The following is an 8,030-nucleotide window of genomic DNA, read 5'->3' on the forward strand; positions in this document are numbered from 1 at the left end:
CACATTTTGCAAGCCAGCTTCCTGCCCTCAAGCACACAGTCAATCTCCGTCTATGGGCCTAGAGTCCTCACCTGCTATATCTCTCTGTACCATTACCTCTGCCTCTGTCTCTGCTGTTACCACTTTTCTGGTTAGGATCCCACGCTCCACTCATGCTCTTCCCTCGTTCTGGTACTAGGGTTCTCTGTTCCTGAAATGGAAGATTAACTACTCCCCCCATTTAATTGTACATCTTCTACATTTACAGTTGTATCAATCACAATTAGTTCTGATAACAATTACACATAAATAATTATTAAAATCCTATCCCCATTTTCCCGATCCTCTTTCACTAGACACATTTGGGCAAGAGGAAAACTATTCATTGCGGATATCACCTTACTCCCCCATATTCTGAAACTAAGCACACTAATGAAGATTATAAGCCAGCCACGTCACGCCTTTACGTTGTTGTTGTTGTTAAGTACCGTGGAGTCGGTTCCGATTCATAGTGACCCTATACAGGGTTTCCGAGGCTGTAAATCTTTACAGGAGCAGAAAGCCTCATCTTTCTCCCGCTGAACACCTGGTAGTTTAGAACTGCCGAATTTGAGATTAGTAGCCTGATTCGTAACCACTACGGTACCAAAGCTCCTGTTATGCCTTTATAGCCCCCCATTTTTTGATAGCCAATTCTAAGTTGCCCATCCCTATCAGCCCAATGTACTGAGGAAGCAAGCTGGATCCTTGATATGAAGAGTCCTTCCCTTTCTGTTGGAATTTTGTGCAAGTAAATCCATAAGCAAAGGTCCACTTCATTGTATTGTAGCAATTTATGCTTGCTCCCTGTATCAAACTTCTTTATCTTCATCTGACCAAGTTCTGATCAGCTAGCCATCCAAGTTATTATGTGTAAGTTCTTGCATGCCTCCCCCACTTCAGACTAACTGGTTGCTTCACTCTCAGCTCTAACCTTCAGTGGCTAGGTCAGTGTCCAAGGACTCAGGAGTTCACACACTTCCCTAAACTTCAGACCAGCCAGTTCTTCCTCTTTTCTCTTTCTTCTCAAGGGCAACAGGTATCTATGGAGCATTGTTGTATTTCCCCCACTTCCACTCACAAGTAGGCTGGATTGGTCACCAGCAAACATACAAGAGTTCCCTTTGAGTTTCATGAGTTCCCTTTGAGTTTCAGTTTTAGAAGGGGAATTATCCTGATGGGCTAACTTCTCTTTCCTTGATGGCTGCCAGGCAAACAGCTTGCTTGCTATTATTATAACAGGCAACCAATCTACTTTTTATCCTGCTGGTCTGTCTTTCAAGAAATATCTTCTGTTCTTCTAGCCATTCTGAGTTGGTCTGCATGACTTTGCAAGTGGGAATGCTCTACCTCAGAAGGTTCTGGGTGGGGCTCAGGACTTCACCTGATTGCTATTGTACAGCATACATACTCTGTAATAGTACAGCTTCAGTAAAGAAGTTGTAAATATATTTTATGCCTAAGCATAGAAATACAAAATACTTTAATCACTACTGATTATTTCTCTCTATGAATTACCAAATTTTATTACAAGTATTAAAATGGTTTTGATTTGTCTTAACATAAGTATTGTAGCATCATCCTTGAGTATCTAGATTTTCCTATTTTTATAATAATCTCTAACTCATAGCCCCAAAATCAGAAATGTTTGATTAAAAAAAAAAAAAAAAACCTATGTATATTCTACAATTTAATGTGGTTTTTTTACTCATCAATAAATAATTTCTGAATAAATGAAGACTACTCCACTAATTTGTCTTTCAGAAAGGTAACATCTATTTATATTCCCACCCAGAGCACCTCCCCCTCCCACACATACGTTCCCATTTGTAACTATTTAAGTCTTGGCAATTTGTTATGATTGCATGTATTTGGTAAGAGACAATAAAATATAAATCCCCACTTTAAATAGGTTTTTATTTTTATTGCTCATACATATCAATATAACATTTAAACATTGCTTGTTTTCCTATTTTTGCCCTTCTTATTCATTTTTCCTTCTTGATCTTCTTCCTGTAATAAGTATTGTGGGTTTTCTCTCTAAGAGTCATTTGCCTTTCAAATTTGCTTAGACAGTGCCCTTTCCTCGTGGATATTTTTATTTACAAGCGTATAAACATCACTTATTATTTATATCATGGTTTGGAAGGTCATGTCTAAAGGGCAATACACATAACAATCAATCCACAATACTTTTTTTACTACATTAAGAGAAATGTTGCAACAATTTATGTTACAAAAAATGTACTAATACATTTGGTGCTAATCCTGGAGCATAAACGAAAATATCACTCAGGTTAATTTCAAATAGTAAACACTTTCTAAAAATGTATTAACCAGGTTATCTACAGAAATAGGCTCAACAAATTGGAAAAGAAATGATCACAGTTATTTCTATAGCTTCAGTGTGGGATACTGTACCTCTTTTGATTCACTTGCTATACACACTTGTGATCTCAGCCATATCTACCTCACAACACCTGCTAACCAAGAAAGCCAATTGCTTTCTTCAAAAAATGCTGTTTTTCAATTGAATACAATTATTGACACCAAATAGTCAAGGTAATCAGGTTAATCTTTGTGAGATTTACCACATGGTGTTAGTTGAAAAGAGTGATTGGTCTGGGTGGTTTCATCACAGAGATATGGATCAGATGACCTCTCAAGATAATTATTTTAAGAATCAGGGAGAAGAGCTCCTGAGCAAGACCTACCTATGTGAGCCAAGGAATCAATATCCTAACCATTCCCTTATAGCCAAGAGTTTTGTAACAACCTGAGCAGAATGAAAGAGTCATATCCAGTCAACACTGCACCTGACGTCTACAGGGTGATGTGTTGATCCATACTCCATAAACCTAACTTGCAAGACATGTTGGTCATAGCAGCAGATCTACTTTGGAATTTGTGTCCCACACAACACCCATCTAATGCATTGTTGTTGTTGTTAGCTGCTGTCAACTCTATTGAGACTGATGGTGACTTTATAACAGAATAAAACATTGACAAGTCTTGCACCATCTTGCAACATTGATCTTTGAAATATATGAGCCCATATTTGAGGCTACTGTGTCAATTCATCTTATTGTGGGTCTCCCTAATTTCTGCTGATCCTTTAATTTACCAAACATGATATTCTTTTCTAATGATTGGTCTTTCCTGATGATGTGTCCAATGGAGTCAAAACAAAGTCTCACCATTCTTGCTTCTACGAAGTATTCTGGTTGTATTTCTTCTAAGATCGATCTATTTATTCCTTTGAAAGTCCACAGAATATATAATAATCTCCACCAACACCACAATTCAAATACATCAATATGTGTATCTACTTTTATCATTGTCTAAATTTGGCTTGCATATGATGGATTGAAAAGACTATGGCTTGGATTAGGTGCACCTTGGTCATCAAAGTGACATCTTTGTTTTATAGGACTTACAAGAGGTCTTCTGACTACCACTTCCATGAGCATTGATTGTTGATTCAAATAGAATGAAATCCTTGACAACTTCTATTTTTCTTCCATTTATTCTGATGTTGTTTATCAGCCTAGTACTAAGAATTTGTTTTTGTTTGTTTGTTTGTTTGTTTTTTTGCATCCAAGTGCATGCACCTTACTTATTTAAAAACACTCACACACATAGACCCATACGTGTAATCTCAGATACACTCATTCCAAATGTTCCAGTACTGAGACACACGTGAATGGTTTGGAAGCATCTAGTCTTCTTTGTTCAAACAGAACACCTGGAACCAAGGAATAAACATTGTGGATAGAAGAAAAAGATGGTTTGGGGATCCAAACTTCAAGAAATAGAACAAGAGATCTGTGACCACAGTTGCTGGAGTGGAGGCAACTGAGAGCGAGAGGTGGAGTGGAGCGGCCAGCGCTTGGGGCCATGATGGGCACTGCCAGGGAATGGTGCCTCATGGAGAGTGACCCTGGGCACTTTACCAAGCTCATTAAAGAATTTGGTTGCTGAGGAGCCCAAGTTGAGGAAATATGGAGTTTGGAACCTGAGAATTTTGAAAAATTCAAGCCAGTTCATGGGTTAATTTTTCTTATCAAGAGGTAGCCAGGAGAAGGACCAGCGGGCTCCATGGTTCAGGACTCCAGACTTAACATGATATTTTTTGCCACACAGGTCATTAATAATGCTTGTGCCACTCAAGCCATAGTAAGTGTGTTGTTAAACTGTGCCCATCAAACTGTTCATTTAGGAGACACATTATCGAAGTTTAAAGAATTTTCACAAAGTTTTGTTGCAGTTGTGAAATGTTTGGCACTGAGCAATTCATATGTGATTTGACAAGTCCACAAGAGTTTTGCCAGACAGCAAATGTTTGAATTTGATGCAAAAACATCAGCAAAAGAGGAAGATGCTTTTCAGTTTGTAGGTTATGTTCCTGTAAATGGAAGGCTATGTGAATTAGATGGATTAAGAGAAGGACCAATTGATTTAGGGGCATGTAATCAGGATGACGGGATCAATGCAGTGAGAACAGTTATAGAAAAAAGGATACAAAAGTACAGTAAAGGTGAAATTCTATTTAGCTTAATGGCCATTGTGTTTTACAGAAAAATGATATATGAACAAAAGAACAGAGACAACTTGCTGTGAAGGAAACCATGGCTACAGATCAGGGTAACAATATGTTAACTGCTATTCAGTCAGAGGTAGCCAAAAATCAAATGCTAATTGAAGAAGAAGTACAAAAATTAAGAGATATAAGATTGAAAATATCAGGAGGAAGTATAATTATCTGCCTTTCATTATGGAATGGCTAAACACTTTAGCAGAGCACCAGCAGTTAATACCACTAGTAGGAAAGGAAAAAAAAAAAAACAGAATAAACAGAAAGCTCAGGAAAGAAAATGAAGAGGATGCTTTGGGATATATACCCAGTTCTGATTCTGCACTTACTTTCATGGAAACCATTACAAACTTTGAACAACATCCTAAATGGTCCAGTGCATGTTTGACAATAGCACCAGTCTGTCTTGTCTTCAATACATGGATCATAAACTTTTTTCTACTTGCATCATGTGCATGTAGTGTATTTTAAATAAAAGTGATGGTAAGAGTTGTTTGCTCAAATTCCATTATTTGACATTGTATCTGAGAATTCCTGTTGGTTCTTTGGATATATAACTGATGTAATAACCCAAAAAAGGCACAATTGTTCTAAGTAAGCTTTTGATCATTTGGTTCAGTTAAACTCTGAAAATGTGTAAGTGTAAGGAACTGAATCTCTCACTTCTTCTCATCATTAGTTTTGGGGAAATCATCTCTATCTTTGATAGTTAAATGTTATGGGGATTTTAAGGCTGAATTTTCTTTATCTTCTATACTAATTATTTTTAAGAGTATGATTTTAAAGCAGCTCATTTGAAAAGGACAAAAGTATAATTTCTAGTGATTTTCATGCTGCCATTAGAAAAGGTAATAAGTGTCCTGGTTTTGTTTTAGCCAACTTTCTTAAAATGTTTGGGGTTATTTACTTATTTATTATAGAACTGTTTCAGGAAGATATAACTCTTATGCTTCCAACACAAATTCTAGATTCAGAACAAATTGTGCAGATATTGCTACTCTTAGTTTCACATTGTTTTACAATCTGTTAAACTGTGTCTTTATAAAAATATTATTTAGTGGTTTGATAGTTCAGGCTACCTGCTTTGAAACAAGATGAGGGAATCATTCTGTCTCAGTTTGAACAAAATTAGCACAGCTCAAGTTTCCAAGAATCATGTACAGGTTACACACAATGGAGTTTATTACTGGTTTTGGGAATTGCTGTGTTTTGTTTTTTAATTGTATAAAACAGTATTGTATTCTTGCTTCTAATCTTTTCCAAATCAAAGTTTAAAGAAAATTTCATAAGTGCTTTTTCATAAAGGAAATTATCCCCCCCCCTTTTTGTAATTTAATAAGGATGTTTCTGAAATTAATACATGACTTTTTAACATTTTATTATGGCAAATCTTAAGCATGAATTTTTAAGGGTTGCTTTAAAGCTTACTATACATTGTGGTGGTATTGAATGACTTAGAGCTAATATGAAAAAAAACTGTTGAGAAACTGAATAGAAAAAGTAATGAAATGCTTTCCTTGTTTACATATTTTCAACTGATGTTAAGGAAGAGTTTTTTGTTTTGTTTTTCATCTATTTTCAGAAATTTAATTTGCTCTGGCTGCAATAGTAATTATGGAGTATTTCAAAACCATAATACAGTTTTTAGAAAATGGTTCCTAAGGATTTTTTTAAGGTACATCTGAATCCCCTTAATTTATATCAGCATTACTTTTATGCCCTCTTTTATAGAGGTTTCCATTTTGTAAAGCAATTCAAAGAGTAAATAATCCTTAAAAGTAAGTGTTGTTGTTGTTTAGTGCTGTTGAGTCAGTTCCAACTCACAACTAACTACCTTCCATTGGGTTTCCAAGGAGCAGCTGGTAGATTTGAAATGCCAACCTTCCAGTTTAAACCATCCTTGTGGTCCACTGCTTACTCTACAGCACCACACCAGTAATCAGGACAATATGGCATAAAGATCGACAAATAAATAAATGAACTAGAAGAAAGAGCCTTAATGAAAAAGAGAGCCCAGCAGTATATCTGCATTTTTACAGTCACTTAATTTTCAACAGTGGTGGTAGAGCAATCCATCATGGAAAGAAAATGTTTTGAACAAATGGAGTGAGAAGAATAGAATATGGAAAATAATGAACTTTGACCCCTTCATACCATGCACAAAAATGAATATGACGTGGATAATAAACCTTAATGTAGGTAAAATACAAAGCTTTTTAGAGGAAAATGCAGACTATTTTGGGATTTGGGGGACCCAAAGGTTTCTTAGGTCAAAGAAAGCAATAATCATAAAAGAAAAGATTTAAACTTAGAATTCATCAAAATGTAAAACTTATCATTTACAGACACTTATCAAGAGTCAACAGTATCATACTGCTCATTTAAGACAGCTTTATTAACCATGTCAATAGAGGCATGGAGTTTCTTCTTATCTAATTCTAATAAATCTTGATAGAATTTCCATAGCTTATATGATTTATTTGATATGCTTTTTCTTTGATGATTGCAAGTGCATTTTAACACCATATGGTTGTTTCTGCCAGTAAATAAAGAAGTATGACTTGTCAAAAAAAAAAAAGAAAGAAAGAAAGAAAGAAAAGGAAATAAAGAGAACAAGAGGCAGTCAAACAAAGATGCTGGCAGAACCTCCATCGCCCCACTCCTTGGACCTGAATCCATGTGCCATATTCCTAACGGAAACTGCTACCTGAGTCAACTCCCATGGAGGGAAGCATGTGAGGAATCTCCAGTCATTACCCAGTCATAAGACTCATTTGATTGGCAAAGGTGAGTCCTCACATGCTATCAGAGATTTTTACGTTCCTTTGCATGCCTTGCATGTCTCACATCCTGGAGGCTGAGGCCAAGGCAAGAATAAAAGGACCTTCAGGCCTGAGCATCTCCATCCACTGTCCACTCATCTAAGGTGCTAGCAGACCTGTGCCTGTTTGTGAACTTGGTGAGTGTAATCTGGGAAGCAGGAGCTGGGGCTTCACAGGAGGCAAGCTGCAACCAGACAAGAGGGGAGGCTGGCAGAACTTTGGAGTTGGAGATACTGGAAGCTGATTAGCAGAGGGAGAGAAAAATCTATAAATTCTGGTAAAGAAGGGGGATCTGTGAGGTGGAATTGACAGGAACATCTGGTTTTGTGCCTCTGTGTTCTGTTATCTGAACCAAATTATTTCTGTACCTTTTTCAGTCTGTCAAGTTTAGACAATTAGGAAAATTTTTCCTTTTAGAAGAAGAGTTTACCTTAGAGAAATCAGCCGTGTCCTTTCTTCAAAGCTGAACAAATACTAGTAACCAAAGGAACCATGTATTTGGGACCTGATAACCACAGAGATCCATGTGTCTCACTGGCATCAGGTGTCAGGAGAGGAGCCTGGGCACTAGTGAAAGGATTCCCCAACTAATACAA

General features: G+C 36.7%; 2 pseudogenes; one reads left to right on the plus strand and one right to left on the minus strand.

Annotated features, from left to right (window-relative positions):
* Positions 1-8,030, minus strand: part of LOC102840066 — a 1,013,887-nt pseudogene that overhangs the window by 161,829 nt on the left and 844,028 nt on the right.
* LOC102814569 lies at positions 3,916-4,896 on the plus strand (annotated as a pseudogene).

The sequence above is a fragment of the Chrysochloris asiatica genome, unplaced genomic scaffold, assembly GCF_000296735.1.
Source record: "Chrysochloris asiatica unplaced genomic scaffold, ChrAsi1.0 scaffold00042, whole genome shotgun sequence".
Taxonomy (NCBI): Eukaryota; Metazoa; Chordata; class Mammalia; order Afrosoricida; family Chrysochloridae; genus Chrysochloris; species Chrysochloris asiatica.